The sequence below is a fragment of the Meles meles genome, unplaced genomic scaffold (assembly GCF_922984935.1).
Source record: "Meles meles unplaced genomic scaffold, mMelMel3.1 paternal haplotype, whole genome shotgun sequence".
NCBI lineage: Eukaryota > Metazoa > Chordata > Mammalia > Carnivora > Mustelidae > Meles > Meles meles.
Window position 1 is genome coordinate 94,640 of NW_025721144.1, and position 25,061 is coordinate 119,700.

The 25,061-nt window shown below is 37.9% G+C and overlaps 1 pseudogene; it reads right to left on the minus strand.

Moving 5' to 3' along the window:
* Positions 1-379: 379 nt before the first annotated feature.
* LOC123936042 lies at positions 380-7,083 on the minus strand (annotated as a pseudogene).
* Positions 7,084-25,061: the final 17,978 nt, after the last annotated feature.

The following is a 25,061-nucleotide window of genomic DNA, read 5'->3' on the forward strand; positions in this document are numbered from 1 at the left end:
TCCTTATTATACTTTTAATATCACGTGCTTGAGTATAGTATATTTCCTACTCACTACATTCAGACATTAAGGAGGACATTACAAAATACATGTTTCAAGATGCAAACATTGAGTTAACAGTTGAAATGTATTCCCAGAAGCCAAATACTGTTGACAATAACACCATTTTTTCGAGGTTTCAATTTGGAAAAGCATGTAGCTTCAATAACTATGATTAAGCCATCCTGAAATGAGCAAGAATCAATATATTTATCAATTTATTGCATAAATATCCTTTAGATTAACATATTCCAAACAGTATTCTAGGTAAAGTGATCTATATTGGTCAATCTCAATCAATAAGGGGTTCCTAAAGTGACATATCCTGTACAAATATCAATTATGCCAACAGTCTTTTCAGGGCACCAGTAACCTCTTTATTTCTCAGGCTGTAGATGAATGGATTCAGAAGAGGTGTGATGATGGTGTAAAACACTGCCACTGCCTTATCCTGTTCTGGAGAATGCAAGGAGTGTGGCCTTGCATAGGTGGAGAGGGTAGTCATATAAAATAGGCTTGCCACAATTAGGTGAGAGGAACAAGTGGAGATAGCTTTTGTCTGTCCTTTACCTGAGCTCACCTGGAACACCACAGTAAGTACACGGACATAGGAAGCTAGAATGGCCATGAATGGTAGCAGCAGAATGATAAACCCACTTAGGAGGATTGTATGCTCATACTGGGAAGTATCCTGACACACCAGTGGTACCAGAGATGGAACTTCACAGAAAAGGTGGTTAACAATTCGAGACCTACAAAATGGAAGTTGAAAAGCATACAACGTATGCACTAAAGCATTGATAGAGCTACTGCCCCATGTGCATGTGACCATGAACCAACAGATATTCTTGCTCATAAGTACAGGATAGTGTAAAGGGTGACAGATGGCTACATATCAATCATAGGACATGAAACCAAGGAGAAGGGCTTCAGTTCCACCAAGTGTCAAGAATACAAATGCTTGAATTTCACAACCTAAAAATGTAATGGTCTTACTCTTTGTCAGGAAGTCAGTGGTCATCTTGGGCACGGTGGTGGAGATGTACATCATGTCAATAAAGGAGAGCTGACTGAGTAGGACATTGGAGTGTGGAGTATGATGTCCAACTGAATGAGAAGGACCAGTATGATATTCCCCACCAGAGCCACTGACTCTTAATCTCACAAAACAAACTGGGGGTTGCTGGGGGGAGGTGGGATTGGGAGAGGGGGAGCGGGCTATGGACATTGGGGAGGGGAGACGAACCATAAGAGACTATGGACTCTGAAAAACAACCTGAGGGTTTTGAAGGGTCAGGGGTGGGAGGTTGGGGGAACAGGTGGTGGGTAATGGGGAGGGCACGTTTTGCATGGAGCACTGGGTGTTGTGCAAAAAGAATGAATACTGTTACGCTGCAAAAATAAATAAAATGGAAAAAAAAATGAAAAGAGGGTTACAACGGCAACAAAGAGGAAAGTGTCCATTTGACCATATTGGAAAAGACCAGAAAGTTGGAAGAATAAATATTGTGAAAATGTCTATGCTACCTAAAGCAATCTACACATTTAATGCAATCCCTATCAAAATACCATCCATTTTTTTCAAAGAAATGGAACAAATAATCCTAAAATTTATATGGAACCAGAAAAGACCTCGAATAGCCAAAGGAATATTGAAGAACAAAGCCAAAGTTGGTGGCATCACAATTCCGGACTTCAAGCTCTATTACAAAGCTGTCATCATCAAGACAGCATGGTACTGGCACAAAAACAGACACATAGACCAGTGGAACAGAATAGAGAGCCCAGAAATCGACCCTCAACTCTATGGTCAACTCATCTTCGACAAAGCAGGAAAGAATGTCCAATGGAAAAAAGACAGCCTCTTCAATAAATGGTGCTGGGAAAATTGGACAGCCACATGCAGAAAAATGAAATTGGACCACTTCCTTACACCACACACGAAAATAGACTCCAAATGGATGAAGGACCTCAATGTGAGAAAGGAATCCATCAAAATCCTTGAGGAGAACGCAGGCAGCAACCTCTTCGACCTCAGCCGCAGCAACATCTTCCTAGGAACAACGGCAAAGGCAAGGGAAGCAAGGGCGAAAATGAACTATTGGGATTTCATCAAGATCAAAAGCTTTTGCACAGCAAAGGAAACAGTTAACAAAACCAAAAGACAGCTGACAGAATGGGAGAAGATATTTGCAAACGACATATCAGATAAAGGGCTAGTATCCAAAATCTATAAGGAACTTAGCAAACTCAACACCCAAAGAACAAACAATCCAATCAAGAAATGGGCAGAGGACATGAACAGACATTTCTGCAAAGAAGACATCCAGATGGCCAACAGACACATGAAAAAGTGCTCCACGTCACTCGGCATCAGGGAAATACAAATCAAAACCACAATGAGATATCACCTCACACCAGTCAGAATGGCTAAAATTAACAAGTCAGGAAATGACAGATGCTGGCGAGGATGCGGAGAAAGGGGAACCCTCCTCCACTGTTGGTGGGAATGCAAGCTGGTGCAACCACTCTGGAAAACAGCATGGAGGTTCCTCAAAATGTTGAAAATAGAACTACCCTATGACCCAGCAATTGCACTACTGGGTATTTACCCTAAAGATACAAACATAGTGATCCGAAGGGGCACGTGTACCCGAATGTTTATAGCAGCAATGTCTACAATAGCCAGACTATGGAAAGAACCTAGATGTCCATCAACAGATGAATGGATAAAGAAGATGTGGTATATATACACAATGGAATACTATGCAGCCATCAAAAGAAATGAAATCATGCCATTTGCGACGACGTGGATGGAACTAGAGCGTATCATGCTTAGTGAAATAAGTCAATCGGAGAAAGACAACTATCATATGATCTCCCTGATATGAGGACATGGAGAAGCAACATGGGGGGGTAGGGGGATAGGAGAAGAATAAATGAAACAAGATGGGATTGGGAGGGAGACAAACCATAAATGACTCTTAATCTCACAAAACAAACTGGGGGTTGCTGGGGGGAGGTGGGATTGGGAGAGGGGGAGCGGGCTATGGACATTGGGGAGGGGAGACGAACCATAAGAGACTATGGACTCTGAAAAACAACCTGAGGGTTTTGAAGGGTCAGGGGTGGGAGGTTGGGGGAACAGGTGGTGGGTAATGGGGAGGGCACGTTTTGCATGGAGCACTGGGTGTTGTGCAAAAAGAATGAATACTGTTACGCTGCAAAAATAAATAAAATGGAAAAAAAAATGAAAAGAGGGTTACAACGGCAACAAAGAGGAAAGTGTCCATTTGACCATATTGGAAAAGACCAGAAAGTTGGAAGAATAAATATTGTGAAAATGTCTATGCTACCTAAAGCAATCTACACATTTAATGCAATCCCTATCAAAATACCATCCATTTTTTTCAAAGAAATGGAACAAATAATCCTAAAATTTATATGGAACCAGAAAAGACCTCGAATAGCCAAAGGAATATTGAAGAACAAAGCCAAAGTTGGTGGCATCACAATTCCGGACTTCAAGCTCTATTACAAAGCTGTCATCATCAAGACAGCATGGTACTGGCACAAAAACAGACACATAGACCAGTGGAACAGAATAGAGAGCCCAGAAATCGACCCTCAACTCTATGGTCAACTCATCTTCGACAAAGCAGGAAAGAATGTCCAATGGAAAAAAGACAGCCTCTTCAATAAATGGTGCTGGGAAAATTGGACAGCCACATGCAGAAAAATGAAATTGGACCACTTCCTTACACCACACACGAAAATAGACTCCAAATGGATGAAGGACCTCAATGTGAGAAAGGAATCCATCAAAATCCTTGAGGAGAACGCAGGCAGCAACCTCTTCGACCTCAGCCGCAGCAACATCTTCCTAGGAACAACGGCAAAGGCAAGGGAAGCAAGGGCGAAAATGAACTATTGGGATTTCATCAAGATCAAAAGCTTTTGCACAGCAAAGGAAACAGTTAACAAAACCAAAAGACAGCTGACAGAATGGGAGAAGATATTTGCAAACGACATATCAGATAAAGGGCTAGTATCCAAAATCTATAAGGAACTTAGCAAACTCAACACCCAAAGAACAAACAATCCAATCAAGAAATGGGCAGAGGACATGAACAGACATTTCTGCAAAGAAGACATCCAGATGGCCAACAGACACATGAAAAAGTGCTCCACGTCACTCGGCATCAGGGAAATACAAATCAAAACCACAATGAGATATCACCTCACACCAGTCAGAATGGCTAAAATTAACAAGTCAGGAAATGACAGATGCTGGCGAGGATGCGGAGAAAGGGGAACCCTCCTCCACTGTTGGTGGGAATGCAAGCTGGTGCAACCACTCTGGAAAACAGCATGGAGGTTCCTCAAAATGTTGAAAATAGAACTACCCTATGACCCAGCAATTGCACTACTGGGTATTTACCCTAAAGATACAAACATAGTGATCCGAAGGGGCACGTGTACCCGAATGTTTATAGCAGCAATGTCTACAATAGCCAGACTATGGAAAGAACCTAGATGTCCATCAACAGATGAATGGATAAAGAAGATGTGGTATATATACACAATGGAATACTATGCAGCCATCAAAAGAAATGAAATCATGCCATTTGCGACGACGTGGATGGAACTAGAGCGTATCATGCTTAGTGAAATAAGTCAATCGGAGAAAGACAACTATCATATGATCTCCCTGATATGAGGACATGGAGAAGCAACATGGGGGGGTAGGGGGATAGGAGAAGAATAAATGAAACAAGATGGGATTGGGAGGGAGACAAACCATAAATGACTCTTAATCTCACAAAACAAACTGGGGGTTGCTGGGGGGAGGTGGGATTGGGAGAGGGGGAGCGGGCTATGGACATTGGGGAGGGGAGACGAACCATAAGAGACTATGGACTCTGAAAAACAACCTGAGGGTTTTGAAGGGTCAGGGGTGGGAGGTTGGGGGAACAGGTGGTGGGTAATGGGGAGGGCACGTTTTGCATGGAGCACTGGGTGTTGTGCAAAAAGAATGAATACTGTTACGCTGCAAAAATAAATAAAATGGAAAAAAAAATGAAAAGAGGGTTACAACGGCAACAAAGAGGAAAGTGTCCATTTGACCATATTGGAAAAGACCAGAAAGTTGGAAGAATAAATATTGTGAAAATGTCTATGCTACCTAAAGCAATCTACACATTTAATGCAATCCCTATCAAAATACCATCCATTTTTTTCAAAGAAATGGAACAAATAATCCTAAAATTTATATGGAACCAGAAAAGACCTCGAATAGCCAAAGGAATATTGAAGAACAAAGCCAAAGTTGGTGGCATCACAATTCCGGACTTCAAGCTCTATTACAAAGCTGTCATCATCAAGACAGCATGGTACTGGCACAAAAACAGACACATAGACCAGTGGAACAGAATAGAGAGCCCAGAAATCGACCCTCAACTCTATGGTCAACTCATCTTCGACAAAGCAGGAAAGAATGTCCAATGGAAAAAAGACAGCCTCTTCAATAAATGGTGCTGGGAAAATTGGACAGCCACATGCAGAAAAATGAAATTGGACCACTTCCTTACACCACACACGAAAATAGACTCCAAATGGATGAAGGACCTCAATGTGAGAAAGGAATCCATCAAAATCCTTGAGGAGAACGCAGGCAGCAACCTCTTCGACCTCAGCCGCAGCAACATCTTCCTAGGAACAACGGCAAAGGCAAGGGAAGCAAGGGCGAAAATGAACTATTGGGATTTCATCAAGATCAAAAGCTTTTGCACAGCAAAGGAAACAGTTAACAAAACCAAAAGACAGCTGACAGAATGGGAGAAGATATTTGCAAACGACATATCAGATAAAGGGCTAGTATCCAAAATCTATAAGGAACTTAGCAAACTCAACACCCAAAGAACAAACAATCCAATCAAGAAATGGGCAGAGGACATGAACAGACATTTCTGCAAAGAAGACATCCAGATGGCCAACAGACACATGAAAAAGTGCTCCACGTCACTCGGCATCAGGGAAATACAAATCAAAACCACAATGAGATATCACCTCACACCAGTCAGAATGGCTAAAATTAACAAGTCAGGAAATGACAGATGCTGGCGAGGATGCGGAGAAAGGGGAACCCTCCTCCACTGTTGGTGGGAATGCAAGCTGGTGCAACCACTCTGGAAAACAGCATGGAGGTTCCTCAAAATGTTGAAAATAGAACTACCCTATGACCCAGCAATTGCACTACTGGGTATTTACCCTAAAGATACAAACATAGTGATCCGAAGGGGCACGTGTACCCGAATGTTTATAGCAGCAATGTCTACAATAGCCAGACTATGGAAAGAACCTAGATGTCCATCAACAGATGAATGGATAAAGAAGATGTGGTATATATACACAATGGAATACTATGCAGCCATCAAAAGAAATGAAATCATGCCATTTGCGACGACGTGGATGGAACTAGAGCGTATCATGCTTAGTGAAATAAGTCAATCGGAGAAAGACAACTATCATATGATCTCCCTGATATGAGGACATGGAGAAGCAACATGGGGGGGTAGGGGGATAGGAGAAGAATAAATGAAACAAGATGGGATTGGGAGGGAGACAAACCATAAATGACTCTTAATCTCACAAAACAAACTGGGGGTTGCTGGGGGGAGGTGGGATTGGGAGAGGGGGAGCGGGCTATGGACATTGGGGAGGGGAGACGAACCATAAGAGACTATGGACTCTGAAAAACAACCTGAGGGTTTTGAAGGGTCAGGGGTGGGAGGTTGGGGGAACAGGTGGTGGGTAATGGGGAGGGCACGTTTTGCATGGAGCACTGGGTGTTGTGCAAAAAGAATGAATACTGTTACGCTGAAAAAAAATAAATAAATAAAAAGGGAAAAAAAAAGTGCTGAACCATATGAAATGGGCATATGCATTAAAAATGAAAGCTAGTTTCATAAAGTAAAAAATGAAACAATCCAAAAAAAAAAATAAAATAAAATCTGTTTCTACACATTGGTTTCCCGTCTTCATAGTTTAAACTGAAACACATCAGAACAGATCATATCCCGAGATTCCATGAAAATCCTTTAAGGGAAAAGAAAGTGATTATTACTACATGCTTTTATTGCCTCCATAGCATTTTCTCAGCCAAATGAAATTTCAAGACCGTACGCCACTTTTATTTTCTTCCTTAGATGAGGGGAAAACAAATTATCTTATTACAGTAACTTTCAGAGAGTAAGTCCTGTATGATCAGAGTTTAGTCAAAATCGTTACACACAGGGCACATTTTAGAGAATGTAAGGTTGCTCAATTTCCCTTAGCCTTCACTTTTTTTTTTCTCTTTTGATCACTAGATGAATTAATCCCAATCAATTTCCCAGTGTTTTTATGGGCATCCTAAAAGTAATTTAAATTTCTGTCCAGTTTGAAAATACATGTTTCCTCGTCTTACTTTCTTTTGGAAAAGTACAGAATGCTTAGGCCATTTGTTAAGCATAAAAGGAGTTCTTTATTCCAGCTTCCTTCCATCTCTGAATCCAAGGATAATACTGTGGTATGTACGTGAACCATTGAATGCTGTAAGAAGTTCTCCACAATGTTAAATCACTCAACTTTAGTCTATAACAGCAGTAATAAAGTATAAATACAAAACATTTCAATAATTACAGAATACTTAGGCCTTTGTAAAACATATACATATTTTCTAATCAGGTTTTTTGCCAGTTCTGTTTCCAAAAAATAATACTATGCTAAATACTAAAAACATTGAATGCTGTAAAAACATTTCCATAAATATGAAGAAGTTAATTTTAAGCTATGCAACATTTAATGTGTTATACATCAAGAAAATATTTCTCCTGATAGATGAGGAATGTGTGCCAAAGTTGGAGTTGCAATTAGAGGCACATAAAATATATCATGCATCTTCTTTCCCCAAAAGAAAAAAAAAAAACATTACTCCCAGAATCCTACTACAACTTCCAGGATAAATTTCTACATACAGTTAAAATTCCTAATGAGTGGCTCAATTCCCTTTAATAAAAAATAAACATTGAAGAATGACAGCTTGTATGATATTATGTTCACTAATTTAAAACTTAAAATTCTCAATCCTAAATAAATATAATTACAATATACCACTGGTGTATTAAGCAATGGCTTGGAAATCCAATATGAGCAAAGTAATTACGGATAGCACTATCTTAAACACTTCTAAGAACAATACTATATTAAGTATGTGTAATCCAAAACCAGAAATTTTGGTAAGAAAGAAGTACCAATATTAAAATTTAGAATCATCATGGAAGATTTAAGAACAAATTAAATAGGAGATCCATAAACTGAAAGTTGAAAACTTACACCAAAACAAATTTAACTAACAAGCAATTATATTTGTAGTTATTTTCATCAAAATAAAACCTCTTCTAATTTTTATCACAGCTGACACATATTCCCACATTATCATCCCCCAACTTCCCCTGAATTTTAAATTCTACTTTATTAAAATATTTAATATCCATTTTTTAATTCAAAAGTGTCAGATAATCATATCCACAGATAGAAAATAAAGAAATGAGTAGGAATGAAAGCCTAACATATAGAAACTATGTCATCTCCTTAAATATTATTAGGCAGTGAGAAGGTAAATATCAAAATGAAAGTATTAATAATAACCAGGACTCATCTGAAAACATAGAACTTATAAAACACTTTATTGTATTCACAGACCTGTACCCCTGGGATAAAAATACATTATATGTTTATTAAAAAAAAAATTTGGAAGGGGAGGCGAACCATAAGAGACTATGGACTCTGAAAAACAACCTGAGGGTTTTGAAGGGTCAGGGGTGGGAGGTTGGGGGAACAGGTGGTGGGTAATAGGGAGGGCACGTATTGCATGGAGCACTGGGTGTTGTGCAAAAACAATGAATACTGTTACGCTGAAAAAATAAATAAAATGGAAAAAAACAAACAAACAAACAAACAAACAAACAAAAATAATGAACCCCACTCCATCTCTGGGAGTTCATAATCTGATTTACTGAGGCCAGTAGCTTTCTTAGACTCTTAGAGTTACAAGCTTTCCAAACCTTAGATTTTGCCCATATCAACTTATTCGGACAAACTTGGTTCGAAGAATAGCATGGTACACATTCTACAAGCAGAAGGTGACTTTACTGAGTAAGAATTCTCCATGAGAATGTTGCACCCGCTCCTGTTAACTACAATTCATTGTTTAAAAGCTGATGTCTGTGATTGATTTAGGCACGGGGCCATTGCTTAATTTACTTTGGTTTGATTTTTTTTTTTTTCTTCACCTCCCAACTGGCTTCTCCAGGGGAGGAAAGTCAGACAGTAGTTACTGCATTGGAAAGAAAAGATAAGCTGAACACTTTGGAATGCATTTCTCTAACACTCCATCGCCAAGTGTTACATGACTGTATCAAATTTCTTTAGACTTTGATAATGAGAAACAGACAATTCCATGGAAAATACAACCAAGAGATTTGCAGTAATAGAGGATTTCAGAAATACACATGGTTCTAAATGGCACTGAGATTATGTGCTTTAGAGTTCTGAATCTTTTATTTTTTCCATGTTTGAGTAGGCACTATGGTTGATTATCAGGTTGAAGAAGGGCAGAGGGCCTGCCTGCTGATTTTAAATGTGCATGTGTGTAAAATTTTCACACATAATATAATATTTCAAAGTTATTTTTATGGAGGCTCAGGGGTCTGAGAACTTAAACAAAACTGCTGATCATTGGCTCCAAGAAATACTTAGAAGGAATCATAGCTTTTTTTTTTAAACATCATATAGAGTCATTTGCAGACTTTTGGGCTACAGATCACATAATGTTTATTTATTCAGCTGGCTTTGGAGATTTGAGCAATATTTGGAGACACACAAGTCTTTGCCTTGCTTAATAAAAAAGGATACTCAAAGGTATAGCTCCAGAATTTTTATATATAAAAGGTTCTCACAAGCAGAGGTTGATATTGACAAAAATGTAATTTTAAAATTAAAAAGAAACTAAACATTCCCAGAAAACAAACAAACAAACAAACACTTTATTGTAATAGAACTGCATAAAATGCTCACTATGTATTTTTATATTCTGAAGTACTTTATTTTACACACATTAATTATTTGAAAAATATTGTAGGTTATAAATTAGTGATAAGCATAATGCAAAATGTTGAGTTTTTTTTTTTAAGATTTCGTTTATTTATTTGACAGAGAGAGAGATCACCAGTAGACAGAGTGGCAGGCAGAGAGAGAGGGAGAAAGAGGCTCCCTGCTGAGCAGAGAGCCTGATGCTGCAGGGCTCAATCCCAGGACCCTGAGATCATGACCTGAGCTGAAAGCAGAGGCTTAACCCACTGAGCAACCCAGGTGCCCCCAAATGTTAAGATTTAAATAAAAAAGAATACACATGTTTACTAACCCAATCAAGAATACAAGGATATTCCAGGGTCATGTTCCCTTAAGTAAGAGACACACACTGCTATGAAATTCCAGTCCTATCTCACTGTGGCAAGGTGCCCTCTACCCGCTTTGTCCTTGTAAACCTGTGATGATTCAAATTTATATGTGTAAAAAACAAAACAAAACAAAACAAACAAACAAACAAAAAAACCTCAAACAGTTACCTCTACGTTCTTTTTACAAATCACTTGAAAAACATGTTAATTGGATGGAGCACTGGGTGTGGTACATAACCAATGAATCTTGGAACACTGAAAAAATAAAATTAAATTAAAAAGATATTAATTGAATAGCCATCTTATAAATAGTCCCAATTGAAAATATGCCCATGTCAGAAGCATAAGACTATTTACATAATCATCAAAATGAAACACATTTACATAAACAGTAGGTCTGAGAGTAATTTCCTGTTTTCTTTTTAATGTAAGTTGCATTAAACTCATCAAGGCATTCTAATTTCTTTTGACTTACTTCAGGGGACTCAGAAGAATAAACACCTTTTGATGTGTGAGTGAGTTGTTCTGTGAAAACTTCTTTCACCAAGCCATGCTTATGAAACTAAAGCAAAAGATATTAATATAAAACATTATGTTTCCTTCTAGATGATCAAGCATACAAATTGTCTTTAAATCTATAAAATCATTAAACGTCATTTCCCTTGAGGCATATAGCCCCTTATAGAAGTCTGTATGTCATTCTTCTAGAATTTTGCTCTTAAAATAAAACATTGAAAATGGAATGAAAGATATATCTGCAGTAGTATATGTAGAAAAGATTCCTAACACTGACATGAGGGTTGTAATTAGAGTTGCAGCAATCCCTTCTTTAATAAACTTAGAGTATTTTTTGATCGTCTATATAAAAGACTTACACAGGCAGAATCACATATATTCTGAACAATTGAGTTATTGAATGTGGCATATCTGAAGAATACCCCCCCCAAAGAAAATTCCAAAAGAAGTCAATAAATGCTTAAGTCTCTACTACCAGTGTTTAAGTTTATTGGTGATGTTTTTGCCTTTGAAAATAAGTCTTCAATCATTTAGTATGATAAATTCAGTAGAAAGTATAATGAAAAGATACACATTCATTACCTTCCCCTGTAAGATTTGGAACATTTCTGGGCAAATGGGCTGACTGCCTAATCATGGTAGAGACTCCTATTTGATTTCCAACAGCCCCTTTGGGAATACTTGGTTTCTAGTCCACAATTAAGCACATTGTATACATTGCATATGATGTATTTTTAGAGCTGAGGTCAGTCTGCCAAAAGAAAATAAAATTGAGCTCTAGGCAAAAGCTCAAATATATTTATTAAAATGAAAATAAATCACCAGAGTTGTCTGTTAGGATTTCAGGAAATATTACTTCACTATAATTTACATTTAAAATATGCATACAAGGGGCACCTGGGTGGCTCAATGGGTTAAAGCCTCTGCCTTTGGTTTGGGTTGTGATCTCAGGGTCCTGGGTTCGAACCCCACATTGGGCTCCTTGCTCAGCGGGGAGGCTTCTTCCCCCTTTCTCTCTGCCTGCCTCTCTGCCTCCTTGTGATCTCTCTCTCTCTGGCAAGAAAATAAATACAATCTTTAAAAATAAATAAGTAAAATATGCATACGAATTCGTCTCCACATAATTAATAGCCGCCTACATGAACTTTGATTATTTTTGTGTACAAAATAGGAAAGAGTTGCTGAGGAAGTATATGACACAGGGGATATCTAATTAAGAAGTGCATTTTCCTTGATACAACAATCTTAAGAATATCAACGTGGCTATGGAAGTAGGATACAGGTTTCCACAATTCGAAAAGGAGTAGATTATGTAAAAGCTCATAGAGAGTAATTTAAATAATAGCGTGGTGTTTGCCTTATATTTTCTATAGTAATAATATTTAATTATTTAATTAATAGAAAATAATATGAAGTTGTATTTTAACCTGCCAACCCCTGAATTTCATTGGATGATATAGGCCAAACTCATGTACTCATATATAAAAGGACAAGGAAAGGAATCAAACGAAGAAACAAACAATGCTGAAATAACTTAAACATCAAGGTAATGTAGCTTAGGGTTCAAAGAGAACATACACATGCACTACTGGGTATTTACCTCAAAGATACAGATCTAGTGAAAAGAAAGGCCATCTGTACCCCAATATTCATAGAAGCAATGGCCACAATTGCTAAACTGTGGAAACAGCCAAGACGCCCTTCAACAGATGAATGGATAAAGAAGATATGGTCCATATATATGGTGGAATATTATGCCTCCCTCAGAAAGGATGAGTACCCAACTTTTTTATCAACATAGATTTGCCTGGAGGAGATTATGTTGAGTGACATAAGTCAAGCGAGAAAGTAAATTATCATATGGTTTCATTTACTTGTGGAGCATAAGGAATAGCATGGAGGACATTAGGAGAAGGAAAGGAAAAATGAATTGGGGGAAATCAGAGGAAGAGATGAACCATGAGAGACTATGGACTCTGAGAAACAAACTGAGGGTTTTGCGGGGGGAGGGATGGGTGAGCACGGTTGTGGGTATTAAGGAGGGCACATATTGCATGGAACACTGGGTAAGGTGCATAGACAATGAATCTTGGAACACTGGAAAAAAATACACAGATCTACTTTACCCTTTCCTTATTTTGAATGTAAGATATTTCAGTGAATTAAGGTTAAAATGAGGGTGTATCTTCTATCCTCACTCCCCCAATTATTTTACACGTAAAATTTAGTGACTCTTACTTTCCTATAAAATGACTTAGTTGTGAAAAGGCTTTCTCCCCAAAGAAAATGTCAGCAATAAATCACACCTGCTTGTCCTCAGAGGGGACAAAAAGGAATTATGTAATTCAGATCTCAGCTTTTAAATAAAGTTTGAATCCCATAAGTCATCAACACTTACATCAAGGTTAGTCATTGCTGGAAATAACTTAAGACTATCATGGGACAAAACTATAATTTCAGAATCCTGAAATGGACAGTCTTTGGTGCTTTCTTTAAGAAAAAAAAATACAACGTTCAGTTAAGATAGGATCTTTGGAAGGGTCTGTACAAGCCAACGGCCCTAAAGCTGATGTCTTTACTACCTTTAAGATCATTCCTGGAGTCCACAGTCTCTCATGGTTCCTATCCCCCTCCAAAAGACAAACTCAGAGTGTTAGAAGGGAGGAGGGTGGGAGGGTGGGTGAGTCTAGTGGTGGCTATTAAGGAGGGCACATATTGCATGGAGCAATAGGTGCTATACACAAACAATGACTCATTGAACACTACATCGGAAACTGATGATGGGGGGCACCTGGTGCTCACTGGGTTAAACCTCTGCCTTAGGCTCAAGTGATGATCTCAGGGTCCTGGGATTAAGCCCTGCATTGAGCTCTCTGCTAAGCAGGGAGGCTGCTTCCCCCTCCCCCTCTGCTTGCTCTCTGCCTACTTGTGATCTCTCTCTCTCTCTCTCTGTCCGTCAAACAAATAAATAAAGTCTTAAAAAAAAAAGACTAATGATGTATTGTATGGTGACTAACATAACACAATAAAAAAGATAATTCAACATCTAAATTTAGATCAAATACTTTTAGTAATGGTGGTATTTGTTTTTTTTTTTTATTTGAACTTGATATTGTTCACAAAAACTATTTTAAATGTATTATAAGTAACAAATGTAAACTACTTAGGATTGTTATGAAAAGCTCAGAGTCTGGCTCAAAAGAAAACAAAACAAAACAGACAAAACAAAACCTTCCCGTGTTATAAAAATGGGTGTGTGTCCTCCGTTTTCCAACATTTAGCAAGAGAGTCAAAGTGGAATGTGCTGATGGAATGGGACTAAGGAAGAATGGCTTACCAACATAAATAGGATAATCAGTATTGTTTGTTTTCTTTTTTTCTGAGGTTTGCTCCCACTTTTCTATTGTGAATGGTGATGGTACATAGAGCTGAGGATGATTTTGGATAATTAAATTAATAAGTGTAGGCAAGCAATTCACAATATTGCCTGGCACAGAACACCCAAAAAATACTTCTTTTTGATATTTGCAAATGACAGTACAGACAAAAGGTTGATATCCAGGATCTATAAAGAACTTCTCAAACTCAACACACACAAAACAGATAATCATATCGAAAAATGGGCAGAGGATATGAACAGACACTTCTCCAATGAAGACATACAAATGACTATCAGACACATGAAAAAATGTTCATCATCACTAGCCATCAGGGAGATTCAAATTAAAACCACATTGAGATACCACCTGACACCAGTTAGAATGGCCAAAATTAGCAAGACAGGAAACAACGTGTGTTGGAGAGGATGTGGAGAAAGGGGAACCCTCTTCCACTGTTTGTGGGAATGCAAGTTAGTGCAGCCACTTTGGAGAACAGTGTGGAGACTCCTGAAGAAATTAAGAATAGAGCTTCCCTATGACCCTGCAATTGCACTGATGGGTATTTACCCCAAAGATACAGATGTAGTGAAAAGAAGGGCCATCTGTACCCCAATGTTTATTGCAGCAATGGCTATGGTCGCCAAACTGTGGAAAGAACCAAGATGCCCTTCAACGGATGAATGGATAAGGAGGATGTGGTACATATACACGATGGAGTATTATGCCTCCATCAGAAAGGATGAATACCCAGCTTTTGTAGCAACATGGACGGGACTGGAGGAGATTATGCTGAGCGAAGTAAGTCAAGCAGAGAGAGTCAAGTATCATATGGTTTCACTTATTTGTGGAGCATAACAAATAACACGGAGGACATGGGGAGATGGAGAGGAGAGGGAGTTGAGGGAAACTGGAAGGGGAGATGAACCATGAGAGACTATGAACTCTGAAAAACAACCAGAGGGTTTTGAAGGGGCGGGGGGAGGGGTGGGAGGTTGAGGAACCAGGTGGTGGGTAATAGGGAGGGCAAGTACTGCATGGAGCACTGGGTGTTATGCCAAAACAATGAACACTGTTATGCTGTAAATAAACAAATAAAAAAATTTAAAAAATACTTCTTTTTGGTGTTGTTTTTACTGTTATTATTCTCTTTTCCTGATTACCCTTCTGCATAAATGAAGGTGGATTCGGAACGGAGGCATGCCCTTCATTGCTCAAACCCTTCAATAGTTGTCGTAGTGCAACCCAGTTCTATTTTATTTAAGATTTTATTCATTTATTTATGAGAGAGTGAGAGCGAGCATGAGGGGTGGGTGTGGAGAGCAGAGGGGGAGGGAGAAGCTGACTCCCCACTGAGCAGAGAGCCAGACTTGGGGATCAATGCCAGGGTCTTGGGATCATGGCCTGACCCGAAAGCAGGCATTTAACTTACTGAGCTGCCCCGGTCCTGGTGAAATACAATTTATGTGTCTGTGGATCTAGTGGGAAAATTGCTTTCAAGGTTAGATCTGTTTTTTTTTTTTTTCTTCCCACTCTCAGACATGGCACGGTGATGGCAAAGAACTATCATTCACAGTAAAAAACTCTGAGCCATCAAATAAGTGTTTAGCCTACTGATTCCACTGAAATGAGTTAGAAGATAATTGCAGTGCCTTGATCCATGTATTCATGTTTACAAGTAAAACCTTCCAGTAGTCTCAGAAACTATATTTTAATGAAAGTGTTTTATATCAATGATTATGCAGACTGAATTATATGTATTTTTTCTTATATGCCCGTGTATTTTACTTCAGATAGTTCTGACCTGCCTGAGTCGTGCAGATATTATGTAAAGGATTTCTGGAAATATCATATAGATGTACACATTTGAGATTTATTTGGCATTACATTGACTTTGAATCATCCCAGAGCTATCAGGACAAAGGCACTGGGGAATGAATACATTAATGAATAATAAATAAATAAACAAAGTGTGTTTGATCCAAATCAGAACCTTTAGAAAGTGTAAAGTTTCAATATTAACATTAGATACATCATAAAATATTTGAGAACGAAATATGAGATCCATAAACGGAAAATTAAAAGTTCATAACTAAACATCTTTATCAAACATAGAAGCATATTTGTAGTTAATATCATTATAACTTCTGATCTTTATCTCTCCTGACATGTATTTCCATACCGTTCTCCAATGTTCCCTGAATATTAAATTCTACTTTATTAAAATATTTAATGTCCATTTGTTTAATTAAAATTCTCAGATAAATCATGTCAGCAGATAGAAACTAAAGAAATGAGTAAGAATTAAAGCCAAGCATATAGAAACTCTGCTCCCTACTTCATAATACTAGGCAGTGATAAAGTAAATATCAGAATGATATTATTAATAAAAACCAGGACTTGTTTGAAACCATACAACTTACTTAATACTTTATTGTAATAGAACTGCATAAAATTCTCACCATGTATTTTTATTTTCTGAAATCCTTTACCTATATTACACACATTTATCATTTCAAAAATATTTTGGGGTAAAAATTAGTGATAACCATAATGTAAAATATTAAGATTTAAATAAGAAATAATATACATGTTCACTAGCCCAATTAAGAACACAAGGTTATTCCAAGGTTATGCTTTTTTAAGAAGGAGGTATATATTGCTATCAAACTCAGATCCTATAACACTATGGCAAGATGACTTCCACACCCATTGTCCTTGTAAACCCGTGATGATTCAAATTTAATATGACCAAAAAAATCTCAAATACTTACACCCATGCTCTTTTTGTAGATCATTTAAGAAATATGTTAATTGTGGGGCACCTGGGTGGCTCAGTGGGTTAAAGCCTCTGCCTTTCACTCAGGTCATGATCCCAGGGTCCTGGGATTGAGCCCCGCATTGGGCTCTCTGCTTGGCAGGGAGCCTGCTTCCTCCTCTCTCTCTCTCTCTGCCTGCCTCTCTCCCTACTTGTGATCTCTATCTGTCAAATAAATAAATAAAATCTTTAAAAAAAAAGAAATATATTAATTGTAAAGCTATCTCTGAAATAGTCCCAACTGAGTTATGCACAAATCAGAAGCATAAGAGAATTCAATCTACATAATCATCAAAATGAAATGTATTTCCTTAAATAATATGTTTGAGACTAATCCCATGTTTTCTTTTTTAAATGTAAGTTGAATTAAACTCATGAATTCACTATAATTTCTTTTGACCTCAGAGGACTCAGCAGACTAAGCAACCATTTGAAGTGTGTGTTTTAGACTGTGAAGAATTCTTTCACCAAGTCATGCCTATGAAACTAAAGAAAAAGATATTCACATAAAATATTCTTTTCTTCTAGATGATGAGACATATCAATTGTCATTAATTTTTTTAATTTTTTATTTATTTCTTATTTTTTATAAACATATAATGTATTTTTATCCCCAGGGGTACAGGTCTGTGGATCGCCAGGTTTGCACACTTCACAGCACTCACCACAGAACATACCCTCCCCAATGTCAATGACCCCACTCCCCCTATCCCAACACCCCCTCCCCCCAGAAACCCTCAGTTTGTTTTGTGAGATTAAGAGTCACTGATGATTTGTCTCCCTCCCAATCCCATTGAGTGCCATTTATTCTTCTCCTATCTCCCTAACCCCCCATGTTGCATCTCCATGTCCTCATATCAGGGAGATCATATGATGGTTGTCTTTCTCTGATTGACTTATTTCACTAAGCATGATACCCTCTAGTTCCATCCACGTAATTGCAAATGGCAAAATTTCATTTCTTTTGATGACTGCATAGTATTCCATTGTGTATATATACCACCTCTTCTTTATCCATTCATCTGTTGATGGACATCTAGGTTCTTTCCATAGTTTAGCTATTATCGACATTGCTGCTATAAACATTCGGGTGCACGTGCCCCTTCGGATCACTACGTTTGTATCTTTAGGGTAAATACCCAGTAGTGCAATTGCTGGGTCATAGGGTAGTTCTATTTTCAATATTTTGAGGAACCTCCATGCTGTTTTCCAGAGTGGTTGCACCAGCTTGCATTCCCACCAACAGTGGAGGAGGGTTCCCCTTTCTCCGCATCCTCGCCAGCATCTGTCATTTCCTGACTTGTTCATTTTAGCCATTCTGACTGGTGTGAGGTGATATCTCATTGTGGTTTTGATTTCTATTTCCCTGATGCCGAGTGATGTGGAGCACTTTTTCATGTGTCTATTGGCCATCTGGATGTCTTCTTTGCAGAAATGTCTGTTCATGTCCTCTGCCCATTTCTTGATTGGATTGTTTGTTCTTTGGGTGTTCAGTTTACTAAGTTCCTTATAGAATTTGGATACTAGTCCTTTATCTGATATGTCGTTTGCAAATATCTTCTCCCATTCTGTCAGTTGTCTTTGGTTTTGTTAACTGTTTCCTTTGCTGTGCAAAAGCTTTTGATCTTGATGAAATCCCAATAGTTCATTTTTGCCCTTGCTTCCCTTGCCTTTGCCGATGTTCCTAGGAAGATGTTGCTGCGGCTGAGGTCAAAGAGGTTGCTGCCGGCATTCTCCTCAAGGACTTTGCTGGATACCTTTCTCACATTGAGGTCCTTCATCCATTTGGAGTCTATTTTCGTGTGTGGTGTAAGGAAATGGTCCAATTTCATTTTTCTGCATGTGGCTGTCCAACTTTCCCAGCACCATTTATTGAAGAGGCTGTCTTTTTTCCATTGGACATTCTTTCCTGCTTTGTCGAAGATTAGTTGACCCTAGAGTTGAGGGTCGATTTCTGGGCTCTCTATTCTGTTCCATTGATCTATATGTCTGTTTTTGTGCCAGTACCATGCTGTCTTGATGATGACAGCTTTGTAATAGAGCTTGAAGTCCGGAATTGTGATGCCACCAACTTTGGCTTTCTTTTTCAATATTCCTTTGGCTATTTGAGGTCTTTTCTGGTTCCATATAAATTTGAGGATTATTTGTTCCATTTCTTTGGAAAAAATGGATGGTATTTTGATAGGGATTGCCTTAAATGTGCAGATTGCTTTAGGTAGCATGGACATTTTCACAATATTTATTCTTCCAATCCAGGATCATGGAACATTTTTCCATTTCTTTGTGTCTTCCTCAATTTCTTTCATGAGTACTTTATAGTTTTCTGCATATAGATTCTTAGCCTCTTTGGTTAGGTTTATTCCTAGGCATCTTATAGCTGTTAGAACTTGTACAGGAATTCAGTAAAGTGTCAGGATATTAAATCAATGCACAGAAACCAGTTGCATTTCTGTACACCAACAAAAAGACAGAAGAAAGAGAAATTAAGGAGTCAATCCCATTTACAATTGCACCCAGAACTAAAAGTTCATTTCTTAAATTTCAAAATACTTTAAGTAGATTTTGTAGGGTTTCTTTTATGTGTCATGTTAAGAAAAGATGACTCCCCTTTTCAGAAAATAATAAAACAAAAATATCTATATTTTTCTAGTACTTTTATGATTTCAGAGTGAAAATTTTGAAGTTTAACCTATTTGAAGTTAATTTGGGAATTTGGTGTTAATTGTAGAATCTGAATTTTTTTTATTCCAGATTGACTCACCAATTTTCCTGGTTATGCTTTTCAATAACACACTGTTATCATCATTTTTTTGTGTAGCCTTCCCTTCTTTTGTGTTAAATTCATTTGTGTTATCTTCAGGGCTTTGAATTCTGATCCTCTGTACTGTTTGTTTATTTATTACATGAGAACTATACTCTTCACTTATAACAGCATTTTACAATATATTCTGCTAACTAACAGTAAGTTCATGTTGCTGATTTCTCTCTTATATTACTTGGAATAATCCACAAGCAATAAACAAAGTTCTTGCTCCTTAACAATATGGATATTAAACCAGAAAAATCTAGGGTGAATGTTATTCTATAGAATAAATAACTCAGCTTCTTTAACAGATAATACTATTTTTAAATGAGGAGGATAATGTATATACTAAAAGAGACTTAAAATGTATTAAATTAACTAGATGCATTTCTTCTGGATTATGATTTGTACATATATGAACACGAATCATTGAACTTTTAGCATTGACTATTTTATTAAATTAAGAAATTGTCGTTAAATGTTTAAGACTATATTATGGAACAATACACATATTGAAAGAGGCCTACATTTTAAAGAAAGAAGAAAAGAAAGAAAGAGAGAAAGCAAGCAAGCAAACTCATATTGTTAGAGACAGGTATTCAAGGATGTGATGTAGCAGATTTTAAAAATGTGCACTGGGTAGTGGGTTAAGGGTGCATATTAGAACATGATAATTATTCATGGAAATGTGTTATTTGTGTATGTAGCTTCATCATGATATCCCTGCACTTCAAATTCAAATGAATACCCCAAAAAGGACCCCAGAAAAATTATGATTTGAATTAGAATTCCACAACTTTTATGGAGTCCATTGGAATGGAGTTACAATTGTATGTTCTATCCTATACTCTATAATCGTCCTTAACTTGTAGAAACATAATACATTTACTTACCTCCTCCTTCACAAAGTTCCAGGGAAAAATTGACCATATATAAATATTACAAATTTCTTGACGAATTTATGTTCAAGACGTGTAAGTTTTGGTACATTTGTAACCATAAAGTAGAATTTCTAACTCTCTAGGGTCTGTCATTTTTCTATATTAATTGGGTGTCTCCTACACTTTCTAATCATTCTTACGGTTTCCCAGTAAAATCCAACTATATTCTAGATAATTTATATCATACACAATGATTGATTTTGCTTGTTTTGGAAAAGCTAATATTTTTGTTCATTTGTTTTCAGAGATAATTACTACCCCTATGCATGGTCGCTGCTTCTAGGATAATGTTGAGATAAATGCATGTTACCTTTTGGGCTTCTGGGTGGCTTATTCAGTTAGGCGGCTGCCTTTGGCTCACGTCATGATCCCAGGATCCTGGAATTGAGCCTGCACTGGACTCCCTGCTCAGTGGAGAACCTGCTTCTCCCTCTCCTTCTGCCTGTCACTCTGTTTACTTATGCTCTCTATCTCTCTGTCTAATCAATAAATAAAATCTTTTTAAAAATGCATGTTATCTGGTATTTAATGCCCTGATACTATTAAGTGTTTTATTTTTTCATACAATATAACTATGGCGTTTACTATACTATAGACTCTTTTTGGACTGCAATACAAAAAAATATGTGTGTGTGTGTGTGTGTGTGTGTGTGTGTGTGTGTGTGTGTGTGTTGTTTTTAGTTTTCTATGGGAATTTGTATTCCTGTTTAACAAAAATTTTATCCCCATTTGTGTGATGTCATAGTTTTTCTCTAATTTAAAAACATTATTGACTCTTCTCTTTCTCTAACATATTTTTTAATATTTATTGTTATTTGTTTATTTACAGCATAACAGTGTTCATTGTTTTGGCATCACACCCAGTGCTCCATGCAGTACGTGCCCTCCCTATTACCCACCACCTGGTTCCTCAACCTCCCACTCCCCCGACCTCCCTGCCGCCCCTTCATAACCCTCTGGTTGTTTTCCAGAGTCCATAGTCTCTCATGGTTCATCTCCCCTTCCAGTTTCCCTCAACTCCCTCTCCTCTACATCTCCCCATGTCCTCCATGTTATTTGTTATGCTCCACAAATAAGTGAGACCATATGATACTTGACTCTCTCTGCTTGACTTATTTCGCTCAGCATAATTTCTTCCAGTCCCGCCCATGTTGCTACAAAAGTTGGGTATTCGTCCTTTCTGATGGAGGCATAATACTCCATTGTGTATATGGACCACATCTTCCTTATCCATTCATCCGTTGAAGGGCACCTTGGTTCTTTCCACAGTTTGGCGACCGTAGCCATTGCTGCAATAAACATTGGGGTACAGATGGCCCTTCTTTTCACTACATCTGTATCTTTGGGGTAAATACCCAGCAGTGCAATTGCAGGGTCATAGGGAAGCTCTATTCTTAATTTCTTCAGGAATCTCCACACTGTTCTCCAAAGTGGCTGCACTAACTTGCATTCCCACCAACAGTGTAAGAGGGTTCCCCTTTCTCCACATCCTCTCCAACACACGTTGTTTCCTGTCTTGCTAATTTTGGCCATTCTAACGGGTGTCAGGTGGTATCTCAATGTGGTTTTAATTTGAATCTCCCTGATGGCTAGTGATGATGAACATTTTTTCATGTGTCTAATAGCCATTTCTATGTCTTCGTTGGAGAAGTGTCTGTTCATATCTTCTGCCCATTTTTTGATATGATTATCTGTTGTGTGTGTGTTGAGTTTGAGAAGTTCTTTATAGATCCTGGATATCAACCTTTTGTCTGTACTGTCATTTGCAAATATCTTCTCCCATTCCGTGGGTTGCCTCTTTGTTTTGTTGACTGTTTCCTTTGCTGTGCAGAAGCTTTTGATCTTGATGAGGTCCCAAAAGTTCATTTTTGCTTTTGTTTCCTTGGCCTTTGGAGACATATCTTGAAAGAAGTTGCTGTGCCTGATATCGAAGAGGTTCCTGCCTATGTTCTCCTCTAGGATTCTGATAGATTCCTGTCTCACGTTGAGGTCTTTTATCCATTTCGAGTTTATCTTTGTGTACGGTGTAAGAGAATGGTCGAGTTTCATTCTTCTACATATCGCTGTCCAGTTTTCCGAGCACCATTTATTGAAGAGACTGTCTTTTTTCCATTGAATATTTTTTCCTGTTTCGTCGAAGATTATTTGACCATAGAGTTGAGGGTCCATATCTGGGCTCTCCACTCTGTTCCACTGGTCTATGTGTCTGTTTTTATGCCAGTACGACGCTGTCTTGGTGATCACAGCTTTGTAGTAAAGCTTGAAATCGGGTAACGTGATGCTGCCAGTTTTGTTTTTGTTTTTCAACATTTCCTTGGCAATTCGGGGTCTCTCCATATGTTGTCTACAAGAGACCCATTTTGAACCTAAGGATACACCCAGACTGAAAGTGAAGGGATGGAGAAGCATCTTTCATGCCAATGGGCCTCAAAAGAAGGCCATAGTAGCGATTCTCATATCAGATAAATTAGATTTTAAACTAAAGACGGTAGTCAGAGATACAGAAGGACACTACATAATTCTTAAAGGGACTATCCGCCAAGACGATCTAACAATTGTGAATATCTATGCCCCCAATATGGGAGCACCCAATTACATAAGAAAACTATTAATCAAGGTAAAGAGTCATATTGATACGAATACAATAATAGTAGGAGATCTTAATACGCCTCTCTCAGAAATAGACAGATCATCGAAGCAGAAAATTAATAAAGAAATAAGAGCATTGAATGAAACATTGGACCAGATGGACCTCATCGACATATACAGAACATTCCACCCTAAAACAACAGAATATTCATTCTTCTCAAGTGCACATGGAACCTTCTCCAGAATAGACCACATACTGGGTCACAAAGCAGGACTCAACCGATACCAAAAGACTGACATTATTCCCTGCATATTCTCCAATCACAATGCTTTGAATCTGGAGCTCAATCACAAGGAAAAGTTCAGAAGGAACTCAAACACCTGGAAGCTAAAGACCACCTTGCTTAAGAATGCTTGGATCAACCAGGAGATTAAAGACGAACTTAAACAATTCATGGAAACCAATGAGAATGAAGACACCTCGGTCCAAAACCTATGGGATACAGCAAAGGCGGTTCTAAGGGGGAAATACATAGCCATCCAAGCCTCCCTCAAAAACATTGAAAAATCCAGAATACACCAACTGTCTCTACACCTTAAAGAACTGGAGAATCAACAACAAATCAAACCAACTCCACATGCAAGAAGGGAAATAATCAAGATTAGAGCAGAGATCAATGAGGTAGAAATGAGAGATACAGTAGAACGTATCAATGAAACTAGAAGCTGGTTTTTTGAAAGAATCAATAAGATCGATAAACCATTGGCCACACTAATCCAAAAGAAAAGAGAGAAAGCCCAAATTAATAAAATTATGAATGAAAAGGGAGAGATCACAACGAGCACCAAGGAAATAGAAACAATCATCAGAAATTATTACCAACAGTTATATGCCAATAAGCTAAGCAACCTAGATGAAATGGATGCATTCCTGGAAAGCTACAAACTCCCAAAATTGAACCAGGAAGAAATGGACAACCTGAATAGACCGATATCTAGTAATGAGATTGAAGCAGTGATCAAAAACCTCCCAAAAAACAAGAGCCCAGGACCTGACGGATTCCCTGGGGAATTCTACCAAACTTTCAAAGAAGAAATCACACCAATTCTCCTGAAGCTGTTCCAAAAAATGGAAGCAGAAGGAAAACTTCCAGACTCTTTTTATGAAGCCAGCATTACCCTGATCCCCAAACCAGGCAAAGACCCTACCAAAAAGGAGAATTTCAGACCCATATCACTGATGAATATGGATGCAAAGATTCTCAACAAGATCCTAGCAAACAGGATCCAGCAGCACATTAAAAAGATTATCCACCATGACCAGGTGGGATTCATCCCTGGGTTGCAAGTTTGGTTCAACATTCGCAAATCAATCAGTGTGATAGAACACATCAATAAGAGAAGAGAGAAGAACCACATGGTCCTCTAACATATTTTTTTAATTTAAATTCAATTAACCAGCATATAGTACATTAT